The sequence below is a fragment of the Parasteatoda tepidariorum genome, chromosome 2 (assembly GCF_982258835.1).
Source record: "Parasteatoda tepidariorum strain Cologne lab strain chromosome 2, Ptep-v5.0, whole genome shotgun sequence".
Classification (NCBI taxonomy): Eukaryota; Metazoa; Arthropoda; class Arachnida; order Araneae; family Theridiidae; genus Parasteatoda; species Parasteatoda tepidariorum.
Window position 1 is genome coordinate 39,229,258 of NC_141756.1, and position 16,783 is coordinate 39,246,040.

At 29.4% G+C, this 16,783-nt stretch overlaps 1 protein-coding gene and 1 long non-coding RNA gene across 3 annotated transcripts in view; one reads left to right on the forward strand and one right to left on the reverse strand.

Annotated features, from left to right (window-relative positions):
* LOC107443647 (plexin-B) overlaps positions 1-16,783 on the forward strand; it is a 600,640-nt gene that overhangs the window by 270,285 nt on the left and 313,572 nt on the right. The window lies entirely within an intron of this gene.
* Positions 5,820-8,944, reverse strand: LOC147815236 (uncharacterized). The gene is made up of 2 exons (XR_015431351.1): positions 8,611-8,944; positions 5,820-6,253 (listed from the first exon to the last, which is right to left on the reverse strand). It is a non-coding gene; the product is annotated as an uncharacterized LOC147815236 (long non-coding RNA).

Sequence of the window (16,783 nt, forward strand, 5' to 3'; positions counted from 1 at the left end):
ATATCAGCTAGTTTTGTATTTAGATTCATTCACCTTTAAATACCAACCTATGAATATAACCTTAATGGTAGAATATTAACTTATACATTTGCCACTTAGAACATAGATCTTGAAACAAAATCAATTAAATGATGTCAAATTATTCTCAAAAACTATTCATTTCGTACAATGTATAAGAACTTTTAGAGTTTTCCATTGAAAGGCTAAAAATGGAATACGCTGAAAGTTCCAAGGCAGAAAATTTTAATTCATTCAGCATTTTTCCTGTAAGTTGTTTTTGGTTATTAGTTAAGACTTTAAAATGTAGGCACTTGTCTTCCTTTCACTTAGTATTTATGTATCTAATGTTATTATTTGAAACTCAGCAAGCAATGCACTAGCACTAACTAGCACTATCAATAACATGAGCAAGTTTTGTGTAATGGTCACTAGCCGCTTAGTATCTTATCACTAGCACTTTCAGCGTTCTTCATTTCACTTCCTGTGCATCCAGCTTCCAGCGAGATCTTTCGATTTTTACAAGAGTTGCCATTTCAAGCGTTTTTTAGTTTGTTGAAAAAATTTTTTTCTTCTGCTTTCATCGTTTTCAGTTTTTTGTGATCAATCATAACTTTATATCATTTGGCCTAAGAATAATTGCTTTCACCTTGTTCCTAGTTGAATTTATTATAAAGACTCATTTGAAACACTTTGTTCCAAGCATTATATTCTATTTGTAGTCTATAACTGCTCAGAAATCTTTGAGCACGAGTTGAGTCTTTGCACAGTTTCTATTTTTAAACAACTTATTCGTGACTTAATTTTGAAAATGCAATCTTCCAAATGAATGTGGTGTCGCAATGGTGCAGAAAAATAGTATAGCAGGCTTTATAAAATATCCAATCTAAATAGTTCAACTTCTTTAAACGAAATTTAAATAGATTGGAATACAATTGAATGAAATTTGACAGAAAGGGAACTGAATGAAAATCCAAACAACTGAAGAAAGTCGGGGAGGCTACATTTTCTTCATTTCCATAATGCTTTTCCGACAAAATGTCACCAAACTTTTAAAAGATGGTCTTTGTTTTCTGGTGACTCTCTTATTAACAATTGAAATGAAAGGGAGGAAGATTAATTTTTAATAGCGAGCCAAAAATTTCTCATTAATGTCCTCTTCTTATTCATGTCGCATATTTTAATTATTCTCACTACATATTTAGCTGAGGAGGTGGTGTAATGGAGGGGGGAGGGAGAGGGAACACTTCGAAAATGTCGCGTCTCCAAAATCGTAATGAGAAAAGAAGGAGGATGATTCGAATCGAGGTGGTGGTTTGTGTAAATATTTGTTCGACCGCAAAGCTTCCCTCAAAGGCGATAACCACCAATTTTAGAGAAATTGGTAATAAAGGAGATAGAAATAACTTTTATGGTAAACGGTCTTTAGTTAAATTCTGCGCATTTAATATTCTTGAAATGAATTACTTTATGCGCGTTTAAATGCTTAAAATAGCTGCCGTAAATAAACTTCTCATCACGTTTTAATTTGAAATATGTGAGGAAGACAGCGTATTGATTAATATAAAGAGTAGTGTTAAGTATTTCAATGTTAAATATAATTTATCAAAAGCTGTCCCAAGTCAGTGTTATAATAAATTGTGCCAACGATTGAAAGCGTTATGTATGATGATAATATCGAATTTTAAATAAGGTATAAATTAAAGTTATGAATAATTTCATTTCGATAATAGTGTAGGGATATTTTATTGATCTCAGAGAATCCAGCTTATTTTACTTTAATAATGTTCAGCATTTAATGTTCAAAGCTAATTCAGCTAGAAAAAAAGATAAATATTTTTTTTCTTTTGCATCTTTTTTAAATTATTATAACTGCTTTAGAAATATTTTTTTATTTCTAAAAAAAACAAATAATTTTTTTTTTTTGGGGGGGGGGGGGGGAACTTTATTAAGATTTTAAATTTAGTAGAAACTTGTTAGTCCTTTTTTGTTAATTCAAAAAAATAAAAAATAGATAATTTTTTTTAAAGTTTTTAAATTTGTTTTTAAAAAATTCAAAATTGATCCATTTTGACGAGTGAAACATAGTTTTACTTCATATATCTAAACATTTTCCTCTTGCCATAATGATCAATGATGCCATAATGATTTTTTCCATAACAATCAAAACCCTTAAAAATTACAAACATTTCACATAATTGTTCCAGACTTGACTTTTTCTTTACTTTATTGTAATTCTCTTTTGACATCTTGCACTTCATAACTCACATTTTCAGAGGAAGTGCTACAGTATCTGTACTGATAATATCAATGTCAATCCAGATTCTGTATCATTTTCCCGGTTAAAAATTTCGATGGCTTCTCTAGAACTGTGCATACTTCTTACAATTCTTGAAGGCTTTCATTAAAATAAAGAAAATTCTTTAAAATACGAAATTTCTTTAAATCAATAAATAAATCTCATTTTTAATATTCGTTTCCAGATAACAAGCAACCTTACACTCTAAAAACTGTGCCTCTGATTTCAGAGGCACATTTGGATCGTTTGTGCCTCTGAATTTTAAGGGCACAACGTGCCTTTAAAAATGAAAGGCACAATGTACCTCTGATTTCAGAGGCACATTTGGATAGTTTGTGCCTCTGAATTTTAAGGGCACAAGGTGCCTTTAAAAATGAAAGGCACAATGTACCTCTGATTTCAGAGGCACATTTGGATCGTTTGTGCCTCTTAATTTTAAGGGCACAACGTACCTTTAAAAATGAAAGGCACAATGTACCTCTGATTTCAGAGGCAAAATCAGATGTACCTCTTAACTTGAAAGGTACATTGTACCTTACATTTTGCTTTTATGTACCGCTCATTGAAATAAGCATTTAGTGGTACCAAAACCTGTTATTTACCAGATTTGAACACATTTTTTTTTTGCCCAAATGTAAGCCTATGTAAATTTATTCCATTTCTTTAATTATGTAGCGTTTAATGATACTTCAACAACTACAATGATGCTTTTCTAATCAGATATAGGTACAAAAAGATAATATTTATTTCTGTTAAGCCAAGTCAATATAATTCATGGATTTTTTTTCTTTTCCAAAAAGCATCCTTCAAAATGGAAATTTATTATAAATTTAGATATTTTTTAAATATTTGGAGATTTCATAAAATAGTTTTATAAGGATCAAAAATTAAACACTAAATATCATGAAATCTAATATCTTTTATTTTCACACATAAAGAACAATTTTACATAATTTAGTAACAGTTGCAATATGATGTATACAGTTGCACAAATTTGGAAAAACATAGAATATTTTAAAATGATAGATGTAGATTTTGACAACTTGGATATTTTATAACATGAAATATGCTTAAACAAATGACTTAACAAGTGTAAAATAAAAGATTTCTTTCCATTGAAATGAATTTTTTTAAAATCCAGATTTTGGCGAAGCATCCCCACTAAAAAGAATCTTAAGAATTTCTTTAAAAAAATTCTTAAGAATATCTTAAGTTATTTGGCCCACTCATTCTTAAGATTTTCTTAAAAATATTTTCCGAAGAAAATCTTCAAAATATAATATTAAGATTTAGGTTTACGTGGGCCAAATAACTTAAGATATTCTTAAGAATAGAATCTGAAGAAAATCTTCAGAATAGAATCTGAAGAAAATCTTCAAAATAGAATCTGAAGAAAATCTTCAAAGTATAATCTGAAGATATCTTATCTTTAAAATATAGGTTTATGTGAACTAAATAATTTAAGATATTTAACATACGTTTTATTTTAGATTTTCTAGAGAATAAATCATAATCATATTTTAGATATTAAATTGTTTTAAAAAATTTTTTTTCAAAATATGAGAAAAATTGCTTAAGAAATTCTAAAAAGATTTTACAGACATTTTTCTGATTTTTAACTTATAAGTCTGATAAATTTAAAAATAATAGTCAAATTTATTATATTCTTTAAGAGCTATTTCTATTTAATGAGCCTTCATTTAATCAAGATCTATTGCCCAAAATAATTTTTAAATCAACAATTAGGTCTAATATTATTCCAGATAAACATGCATTAACAATGAATAAAATACTTTGACTGATTTATTTAAATAAGTGTTAGTACAAAGGCATATTATTCAAATTAACTCATGTACTCTTCATTGTAATTTAGTACCTTTCATTTAAATAATAAAAAAGAATTTATTTACCTTCTTTAGTACTAATAAAAATATTGTTCTATATTACATTTTGTAAAAACAAGATTTATTTGAATCAGTCTGTGGATGATCTATAAAGCGGATGATCAGTTTGTAGAAAATTTAAATTTTACTATCCGGCAGGTAAAATATACTTCTAAGAATAAATATTAAAACTAAGAAAATTTTTTATCAAAATACAAATTGCAGAATAAGCATGTATTTTGTATGTATTTAAAACAGAAACTCAAAAACCACAAGTTTTAAGCTTCTATTGCCTGAACCCAATTTTAAGACTATTGTTTATTAAATGACCAAATCTTTCTTTCCTTCTTCACATAAAATATTTTCAAAACAATTACTTATCTTCTTTGATCAGTATAATCTTACCTGCCAGTGAATTTAATATTGCATATCTAATTATAATAAGAGCAATTATTTGCATTTTGAGTCATCATGCTAAGAAAGCTAGTTAAATAAACAATTTCTCTGATAAGAAAAGAAATTAATACAAAAGCCATCTAAAAATAAAATAAATAATCATGTATTACTTACTGTAAGCAATAGATACATCAATCAACACCATAAATTAAAGGTTACTCATGTATTTTTGATAAATTGACTTATTACCCTTCATTAAACAACTTGCAAAGTTCAAAAATGGAAGAAAATGTAAATATTTTTCTTTTCCTCTTTAAATCTTATGTTACTTTGGTGCGCCCCACGGGGGTGTTATTCATGCCACCTAGTGTCTGAACAGAAGCATATGTATGTGTTATTGATAAGAACTGTTTATTTGAAGCCTCAGCAACCAACTTATTGACATATATAATCACTCCAAAATTTATTGTTGTTTCAATGGAGGGGGGGGGGGTTCCATTGTGTTTGGTATAGAATTCTGGTAATAAAAAGTTTCAATATTAAAGAATGAAAAAAAATGACAAAACAATCTTAAAGTATACCATAGGCTTTAAATTATTATACACACAAATGGTATACCGGTTTACAAAATTTTTTATCCATAAAAATCCTGCGCTAAGCATTTGTCATCTAACCAAATACGATCAAACTGCAAATTTGGCAAAAATTTTTATTTTGAGGAAAGTATTGACGAAAACTGTTTTCAAACAATAAGCAAAATACAGATTATTTTAGCAGAAAATATATTTTTTCATGACAATAATATATGCACTAACTTAATAACACAGAACATAGTGTCGATTCAGGTTTATCATTATATTACTGCACTAATCTAATACGTTGTCAAAAATAAACCTCAACCTATGTCTATTTCCTCCCCTCAAACACGATAAAACATCTGCATTTTTCAATCTCTCCCCCATTCATTACACATTTACTCCTCCCCAACAGCAAAATGACTAAATTTGTATTTGCATTTTCATAAAATAATTAATTTATAATAAATTTGTATTATGCTTAAAAGTTTCCTACGAAAAAAATCAATCAAAAAAAATTTCTAAAATTTTCCTTTGGCTAAGAATTTTAAAATCTGGCAAATAATTTGAAATCCTTAGCATTGGCTATGTATATATAAATAGTAATATCATAATTAAAGGTCAATAAAGAAAAAGAGTAGGTAAACAAAGAAAACACAACACCGGAAGCAAAATTCAAATGGTAATCATACTTAATATAATGACTAATTAACCAGTGAGAATAGTCTAAACGAAATTTACAAAAATTATAGTTCAAAATAAAACAAAATTAAATAAAATGAGCACTATAATGAGAAAATAAAACATCATAATAAAAGGTGATAAGATACAGGTAAATTTGCTATACAGAGTGAAACGACTTTAAGTCCATTTTACTTGAACGACGTAAGACGTTTCGCGAGATTCAATGAGATGAATTGAGTTCAAATTGTGCAAGCATTTTCCATTCCGTTCGCACTGACCACAGTGTTGACGTAAAATACACTCAGAGGTAGATGGATCATGTGTTTGAGTCCCTTGGACGCCAGACTAACCGTGATAAGTTTGAGTGGTTTTCCTCTCCATGTAACTCAAATGCGAGTATTTTCATGCATTCAGCTCGGCTAGAACATTTAAAACAGGACTTATCAATGTAAGAGTATTTTATTTGAATAAGTTGTTAAAAGTTTCTATCACAATGTACACAAATACATTCATGAAGATTTTATTACATTAAGAATAGGTTTAGCCAAAATAATTTTTATATATAATATTATTGATAATTTAATATTATTGAACTAATTTAACACGTTGAATGCCACAGGGGTCACCGATGAAGGGCGAAGCCTAGATTATTCGAACAAATTTTTAATGCTCTAATTTTTTTTATATTATTACTAAAATGGTTTGAAGAAATTAATGTAATACGTACTGAAAAAATCCTTTTGGCCATAAAAATTAAAGCCATGTAAAATTAGTGTGGCATTCAACATGTTAAATTAAAAAAAAATGTAAATCTGTCTAAGCTTAAATACATAAGGAAGTATAAGGATTTTTTTTAACACATAACAATATTGGAGTAAACAAAGAAAATACAAATGTAAATCGATAAGTAATTATTTATAAAAATATTTAATAATTAAAAACATTTTTCTGCATTTACTGGAACACAGTCAAGACAAAAAGTAACAACAAAAAAAAACTATTAATCATTTAGTTACACTAATAATTTAAATTTAGATTACACAAACATTTCATTGCCTTTCAGAGAGCAAAAAAAAAAAAAAAAAATTCACTGTATCAAATTTATACACACATCTTTACCTTACAATCAATATATTTTCTTTCTAAATATTGTTATTAAAATTGCTTAGCTTCATATTCTTTTTACTACAGTTCAGGAAAAGCATTAGTTATAGATTAATGAAAGTTTTTTGATAATGCTTTTCTAAGTAACACAGGTAAGGTAGCAATAACAATAAAATAAATAAAGGTTTCTTAAAAATTATTATCACTGACGCTGAATTAGAAAGTTTTACTAGGTAGCTTTTCGTGCTAGGAAAACACGAAGTATAAAGTGTTGAGCATTGAATATGAAGTACCAAATATTTTTTTAATAAAGTATTCAGTATATAACGATAAAGCATTAAGAATCTATCTTGAAAAATGCCAGTGGCACAACAGCGATTCTACATATCTAATCAATTTGTGATCCAATGAATGTTATGCAAATAATTTTTTTTATTTTTTATTTATAGTTATTGATAACAAAATTCTGTGAATTATACTGCTCTAGTTAACAATACTTTAATATTTTTTAAAAAGTTCAAGCTGTTAAGTACTTTTCATCATATTATTTTAAAGAAAGAGCAAGGTACTCATCACTCAACCATGACCAAAAATCCTATTTCTAGGGCTTTACTTTTTAATGGCCATGGTTAAAATGCCATGTAATTTTGATACTGGTTAGATAAAGTGGACTCCGCTTGAGCTAGCTCGTTTGAATCTTCTGCACGATAACCAATGAGAGAACTTTCAGTTGTGGCAGTGCTTATATGCTAAGTATACACGTCAGTTGTTTTATACATTGCCAGAATCAAACTCATTACCCTAGTTCTCTAATAAGCAGTGTGAAAGATATTTTAACCTGCTGTGCCACAAGAGCACCCTGGATCAAGCTATTAATCCTTTTTAAAAATCAAATAAATTGAATTTCAGTTTGAAATGTTACGATTTTATAATTATACATCCCATGTTATCTATTTTGAGTCATAAATTCAAAACTAAAATTTGAAATTATAAACTTAAAGCTGTGATGTTAGAATAAAACATTTTTAAACATTACTTTTTCAAAATAAATAATAACTAATTAAAAATCTATAAGTCATTAGAAGATTGTTTTTTTCTTTCATGCTTACACCATATTTAAAATATAAATAAAGCATAATCTTATTTTTTTTCTTCAGGTTTATATCAACTGTAAGTTTAATAACAGTTTGAAACAATTATAATTATGTATCAATGTCAATTGTTTTCGAAAATAGCTAATGATTGAAAGTATACTTTTCATAATTATAATAAAAATTCGAAAACATTCTTCGTTGTTTTTTAAATTATTCAATCATTCTGTGATAGCTCTCGAATATAAACTAAGATAAACAAAAAAGCAAATTGGTATTTCAAATAAAAATGATTTCTTATTCATAGCAATCGCCACATTGAAAACCTCATACATAATTATAATCAAACACTACAGAACAAAAATAGGGCACTTTAGAAACATTCCTCTTAATATTATAATGATAAAACATAAATGATACAACTACAACAGAAATGTAAACATCGTAACTAGGGTTAGCTCTCTCGCTTAAACATTTTTATAAGATTTGTAGCATTAATAAAAATTGAAATGTATTAATAAAAAAAATGCCATCGTTAATTGGGAATAAATATAAAAATAAGATATAAGTTTTAAACTTACCAAATTCAAGCATTTTTGTAACATCAATCGAACACATTTGTAGACAACTGCTTCCATCGGTGGCGTGGTTTTTCACTGATGTGCGCATGCGCTTATTCTCCGCTACATGATCGTACCGAAGAAAAAGAAATGAAAGGCACAAACGAATTTGAGAGGCACAAAAGAAGCGGGAAAATCTTTTCGTACCGCGCATTGACTGGCGTTTGCTTTGGTGCCTTTAATTTCTCGTCGTGCCTCTCATTTTTAAAGGCACATTAGTTATGTGCCTCTTACGCGAGAAAATACACGGTACATTTAGCTTGTGCCTCTGAAATCAGAGGTACAGTTTTTAGAGTGTACGGTAAACGTTGTTTTTTCCTTTGGTTGGGTGTGAAAGGTTTACTAATTAGTCCTTTTTTTTAACTTTGTATAAATATTAATATGCCAATCTAGCTTTTTTAAAGATTGAATAAAGGCATACAAAAATCTTTACAAAAAAATTTAATTTTTTATCAGTTACTGTAAACCTTGTTTTTTCCTTTTTTTACACTCTAGTTTTGTTCAGGGTCTCAATTGCAACATTTTCTTAGTGCTCAAAACTTAATGATCAAGAAAACCTTCACATTTAAATTGTAAACGGAAGTATAGAAAAGCCTGCGCAAATAAACCTTGTTACAGTGATGGTTATAAAATTTAAAATAAATCTTGAGAAGGTGAATTCATCCTCGATTTGAGAAAACTTTCTTTTCTTGATTTGCGAATGATGATTCATCCTCGATTTCAGAATGTTTTTCTAGTCTTGTTATGTAAAGGTAGATTCAATCTCGATTTAAAAGGATTGTTTTTGCAAGCTTAATGCGAACCTCATAGAGCGTAAACTAGCTTTGTTAAATTTAACGTTGTTTCAAACTTGTCTGGTTTATTTGATAATCGTTTATAAACCTTGCTAGGCTTTGTCATAAAGGTTGTTGCTGACATTAAAATGATCCTTACACTGCTAACCGGGTTGTTCTATCTAAAAATAGCCCCCCCCCCCGAGAAAACTAGATATTCTGAGATAATATTAGAACGTAATTTTGCAATATTCAATAAAGCAACTATTTTCTTTCCCATTAGCATAAATCGACAAATAAAACTTGAACCACTTTAATAATATCGTACTGTTTGTTTTAAAACGCTATTCAAAACTATTTTTAATTAGCAAATCAAATTATAGCAATAATAACGATTTTATTTTGAGTGACCTAAAGATTTATTGACCACTTTCAGAAAAATTAGTAGATTCGCAGATAAGAACAAAATGGCTAATTACATACCTTAGTCTTGAAAGTTCTATTCTCCATTAAAATGATCTGCCATTAGTGCTTTCCTAAAGAATAGATCTCAAATTCATAATGTATTTATCACATGCCAACATCTGTTTCTAGCCGCTTTTAAAATCTCTTAAAACCTGTCATCGTGGTCATCTATTTATCTCTATCTATTAGTCCGCATATCATTTTTTATCCCTTCTTTGACTCATTTCATAATTTTAATTAAACCTCTTAATCCTATATTAGTATTATCTTTAGGAAGTATTAAAACAAAAGTGTTTTTTTATCTTCTGCTATTCTCCGTCCTATCAAGGGATAAATTAATCTTCATATAAATTGCACTTTCTTTTTCGTATCAGCTTTTTTTTTTTTTTTTTTTTTTGTGATTACGTTTTTATCTTGGCGGATTAATCATTAAGTGATGATGATTAAATTGAAAAAAATATATAAAAGAAGAGTGCATTAAAAATGATCATTGTCAACATAGAATCCGCCTCTTTTCATCTTCTACTCATGCTGTGTGTGTAAAGTGTCGTTGGAGCAGTAAGGCTTTTATTAAGATTGCTCTTCGAATGTTCATACGTAGTTGAAAAGAATGTTTTTTTTTTATAAAATAATATTCTATTTCTTTTAAACTGTTGTGAACAATTCAAGCCTGTTTTATTTGGTTTTTGTAATCTTTGGCCACTATGCCTACCTACCGGCGTAAATTATCAAAATGACGATAAGTTGCTCTGTTAAAATTTCTCAGCGAAAATGGTTAAATAACAATTTATTTAATTGTTATTTTCCATAGTCAAGCAAAACAGTCACATAAGCATAAATAAGATGATACTCAAACTGTTAGCTGTGAGAAAAACCGTTAATTAACTGCGTTACCTAATACGGCCAAACAACCAGAATTTTATCGCACCAATTAGGCCTACCTAATAAAACTATGCAGTTTCTTACAGCTGAGTACATATTATAGTCAAATGGGCTAATCTGTCAATCTCATATCCAACGGATTGGGGGTTCGAGCCCTAGCGTTGACACCACAATACTTCCTGCCTTCCTTTCAACACATGAAGAGTTTCCAGAGTCTTGTACTCCGCAATTTGTGACTCCTGACCATTAGAATACGATACTCACATTCCCTCATAGATCACAGCGTAAAACAACTTAACACAAAAAAGTCTAGTAGTTCCAATTTCTCACAATAGGTGAAACAACCAAATAAACTAATTAAACCAGATTCCGTGTTGATAAAACACTACTCAACCGCGATCAAACTTTAATACCTATTACCTAACGAAAAGCCTTGCTCCAATGTCCAGTTAATTTTATTTTTTACTGTTTTGTAACCACGCTAGCTGTAGATGTTTAAAAAACCGTATAGTTTTGTATTCATGGTTTTTTAGCCTTTTTCTTAATCCTTTTTGATTTTTTGTTACAAAATTTTAAAATCAAGATCTAAGCATGATTTTAAAATTATTAACGCCGAAATAAATTTTTGAAGATGACACTTGTCGATGACATTCGAGCTTTTCGGATGATAGGCACTGAATAAAAAGTATGAAAAACAACAAAAACGTGTCTAGTTACAGAAATTTCCATATGTAACATCGTTCCAATTTTTTTCCTAACTGTGCAAAAAATTGTAAAGGGATTACTTTAAATTTTAAAATGGCAATTGAAGAAATTATATCATAAAAAGCATTGTTGGCGAGAAATAACCAAATTCGACACTCCATTTTCACAATCCTCCAATCCAAAGAGCCGTTAAGTTGTTAATTTCACTCAATTTGTAAGCAGATCGTAGATCTAAAATGAAAAATCGAGGTGGGAGAAAAAAAAGTGCGGTAAAAACGTAGATAGAGATGGAATTATGAATGCAGTGAGCAAGTTCAACATCAATGGCGGTCGAGGAATTCCAAACACCATAAATCGATACGTCTTATGAATTATTATTTTATTTCGCTTCTTTTTTATTCGGTGGGCAGGATTGGACAGGTGTTGTGGCTCATTTGGCCTTGTTACATGAATTCCTCGCCAATACCGTCAGTAAATCAAGAGGGAAGAGAGTGCGAGAGAGGATATTTTTTATATCAAGCCAGGACATCAGGCCAGATAACAAATTGAGGTAGAAAGTACTTGGAGATCGCGTTGAATTATGCAAGACCTAACAGCACGTAAAGTAATCGATAAGGGGCCTTTGCTTGCTTGCCTCTGCGCGATCTTTAAAATGGATGTCCTTGCTGAAGTCGTGAGGTGTTTATTAATAAAACTCTCCCTATCTGTTAAGTTGTGCTAAAAAGCTGGGCTTTTTCCCCTTGGTTCTGAAGATCTTCCTTTCACTCAATCTGTGCTTTTGATCTTTCTTGTTTCTCATCATATTTTCTTGTAGATGGAAACTCGACACTTTTGTGACATGGGCATGTTATTAAATGATAACAGTTTCTAGAAAAAAGTGGAAAATAACTGTCTATTATCGGTGTATTATCAATGGATAACAGCTTTCACCCATTTTTTTTTTCTTGCACATTGAAGCGAAAAGTATAAGTAAGCATAGCAATTTCATGTTATGTACGAAACATATAAAATAAACATTCACATTTTACTACGAAAGCAAACAATCGTTGCAAAGCTGCATTACCCAAATTGTGCCAAAACAAATTGCGTTTAATTTTGTTAAGAAATAATATTTTAGCATGGGTAAATCGAATTGTTAATTTTGTATTGTCGCTAATAAAGATGAAATTATTTTTAAAAAAACTATTTAATCCAATGATGTTTTCAGTTTTGTTTTCCACAAACTTTTCTCAAAAATAATTTTAAAATTTTGATTTTTTATAATTCTATATCTATTAAAGTTTATTTCATGTTTCTTCTTTGAAGTTTATATTTAATATATTGCTTACATAAAAATTGGTTTACAAAAAACACTTTAATCTATTTAATGTTTATGCTAAATTAAGAATGTATCTATAAACTTAAATATATTAACCAAAATAAAAATAATTAGACGATTTACTCGAAAAACATCCCACTGATTTAAATTTCAATATAAAATTTAAAATAAATATAAATGCTAGAAAAATAAAAATATTCATTTAAAATTTTTTACTTCTCTTTAAACTAAACGTTACTCAAAAAAATAAAACAGCACGTATTTTAAACGATCGTTCATAGCGTCACATAAATTTTGGCTAATAGTAAAAGTTTTGTCCCAGATAAAAAAAAAACTTCAAACTCTTAGAACCATTTAATAATTACATAACTTGAAAACGGTAACATTTTTTTTCCTTAACTTTTAAAAAAACTGGGTGAAATGTGATATCAGCTTATAACTTTCACAAAAGGTCCATCTATGTTACTGAGTCTCACAATTCAACTCGAAAATGATCTCATTAGTGCGGTACTCCCTAATTAGTACCTTAAGAGCTTTGCGCGACCTCTTCTGCTATTATCGCCAAATTTATTCCGGTCTTACATTTTCTCTAAGGCAGTGTTAATTTATTCAAAGTTTAAGAGAATAATTTTTTCCATGATTGTACTGGGGGAAAAAATCTACTTATTTATTGACTCCTTATGCAAAGTAGTTGTGAAAATTAAAATTTTCAGTGTTTCAAAAATAATATATATATATATATATATATATATATATATATATATATATATATATATATATATATATATATATATATATATATATGTATATTTGCATTCCATGCGATAGTATATTTTGTGAACTGTCAAAAATATTTAAAATTTTACGATTTCATCACGCCAACCGGACAGTGTAGGGGTTAGGGAACTGGCCTTGTATCAGGGTGGTACTGAGTTCGAATCCCGGGCAAGGCATGGATGTTCTTTCATTCTCTGTACTATCTGTCCTTACTGTGGGAGCAACATAGGGCCAACTGATATGGTGCCCCTGAAAGTGTGGTCAACAAATATGCCCTTCGGATGTCTGTATTGACGAAAGGTCATTCCCTCCGTTGGCGTCGGAAAAAAAAACAATATTGTCATCATTGATTTAAAACATTTAGTGGGATAACTTTGAAGTGATATTTTGAAGAAGAAAAAATTATGTCCCAACGTTACAGCCAGCTTGAAGCACAGAATAAAATTTGATTCGGGAACTGTAATCTGTGATAAAAACAGTTTACTAACTGCTTTAACTTAATACGGTCAGACAACCAGGATTTTATCGCGCGTAATGAAGTCACCTAGTTCCAAACACCTGCTTACATATCATAGCCGAGATGACTAATTTGTCAGTCTCATGATCGACAGTACTGGAGTTCGAGTCCCGGCATCGATATACCACAATATTTCCTCCATTCCCTACGACACATGAAAAGTTTTCAGTGTCCTACCCTCTCCAATGTCCATTACCTGACGAAAATCCTAGCTCCTATGTCCAGTTCATACAGTTACGAAACCATGCTTTTTTTAAATGGTTAAAGAACAGTATAGTTTTGTATTCCTGGTTTAATAACCATATTAGTTGCTAATGATTTCAAAGCATTAAAGGTAAAAGATATTCTTTACCTTAAAATTTACGGTTATTCGAAAGGGCAGACTGCTGCCGGCTATTTTACCATAATTTTAGAATGAAAATTCTAAGTAGGTCAAGCAGCGAGGCCATCAAACGGAAACTTCTTGATCTCGCGCTACTACTCCAAAAATAATTTATTTACTTTTTATTTACAAAAATAAAGAGGAAGAGAAGAATCATCACTATTGTATATCCATTATTTCTCTGTAACACTTTGTTTCATTTCTGGTACTCATGATTTACAAATTTAAAAGAACTCTTTTAGTTTCGACTCACTTATCAACAGTATTAAATACATTTATTCTTGTATAACGATATCCTTACGTTTTTTTCCCCTTTACGTTCTTTCTAAAACGTTTCAATCGATTTTACATTTGAACAAAAAAAAAACTGCTTCTCCAAGCATGCCTCGTAAAAAAATCATTTTATTCGCATTCATTCTCTTTTAGGCTTAAAAAAATTTGCAACAGATTAAACAAAGTATCGTTTGCTCATTTCGATAAGTGATTGCCAGAATGGTCGGAATGTGTGTTAACAACAATCGAACCGATTTCGAAGGCTTTTAATTCCAATCGAAGATTCATCTCAGGGGACTATTAATCGATTATTTTTTTTAACTCCCCCACATCAATTTTCTAAAAACATTGGGGGCGCTGCAAAGAGAACAATATCGATAAAGAACATTCACAAATGGAGAAAAAAAACTTTTTAAAAATCAAAAAAGGGGGTTGCCCCGAAGGAATGAGTCACTTTTGCATTCGAGGATTTTTAATACTCTAACCCGTTACCAGCACTTAAAAAGAAACTCTCGCACCCCCCCCCCCTAATGGGGGCAATCGCTCAGGCGCGCTGAATTGTGGGTTAGAGAATCATTAAGTTTTATGCGCTATTACTTTTCCCTAAGACTATGAGAAGGGATTTCTGTTATAATGAATGTCTCCCTGCTTACGTGCTGACAAGTTCTGGAAATATACTTTTTTTTTTAAATGTTCTTTTCCACCCCCGTCAATAATTCTTTATTCTGATGAGAAGGGGTGGAAAAATATTTCATTATATCCTCATCCTTAAGGGTGTGATTGAACTTCATAGAAATGAGTATTATCATTATGTATTTTAATTGCGGTTTTGGTTAAAAGAATTTTGGAATTTTTTTCTTGTTCGAGGAGGGGTTTTTGTGATCAAATGCAAGCTGCTGTTGTTTTGAAGTTAATTGGCGCTTGAAGATATTATTCCTTAAGCCTTTCTTATTTTTTTTTCTGTGTAAAAGGATCTATATAATTTAAAATTTGAATTCAAGTGATGTTTTATGTTTTTTTTCTTCTTTTTTTGTATAAATTAGGTTGATTGTGAAAGGAAAAATAAAGATCATTATGGAAAAAAGTTGCTTTTTAAATGACATACAATCTAATTATAAGCTTATTCTAATCTCTAAATTTATTTATTTATTTATTAAGTACTATTCTTTAATGCTTATAAAGATAATGTAAATCGATTATAGTCATAATGTCTTCTTTTTATAAGAAACTCTGTTGCGTTAAAATATTTGTTTTAGAATCTTCAGAATTAAGCTGCTGTACTGTAGTTTAAAAAATAATGATTTTTAAACTATAAACTCAGGCATCTCATTTGTATAATTATTAATAGAAATCGAATGCTTGAACAAATAAAAGCTGCATTAAAACGCTTCATAAATATAAATGAACTTGAGTACTTCATAAATTAGGTTGGAATAAAATCTATGTAAATTAATTCTAACTGGTGATACTTATTGGATGTACCATTTATTTGTGTATATGATGCGTCGTGGAATAGAAGAGTATTCAGTATGCGGACTGTATAAGCTAGTATAATAGATTTGATTCAGACATGTATGTTTCTTATTGTATTATCTCTGATCTTTATAGTAGGTTAGGTAGTTATCTTCCTTAGGTTAGGTAGTGTTACCTTCTTTCTTGCGAGAGTTCTTAACTGTTACTTTAAAAGATGTACATACTGTGCGGATCAGCTTGTTCAACACTGTTCAAAATGAAATTAAAGAAAAGAAATAATACTAATGAACGATTAATTCTGACAAAAAAGCGCTTTCGAAACGAAACATTAATTTTTTTTATTGTGAATCTCTTTTAAAATGTTTACATATGTATATCGACACATTGTAAGGAATAATTTTTATCTCAGGTTAATTGTTCTTTATTCAGAAATATCGCTTTCAATTATACCAAAAGATGTGTCCTGAGGAAGACTTTTGGTTTTTCCCATTAATAGTTTTCTACTTATATATATATATATATATATATATATATATATATATATATATATATATATATATATATATATA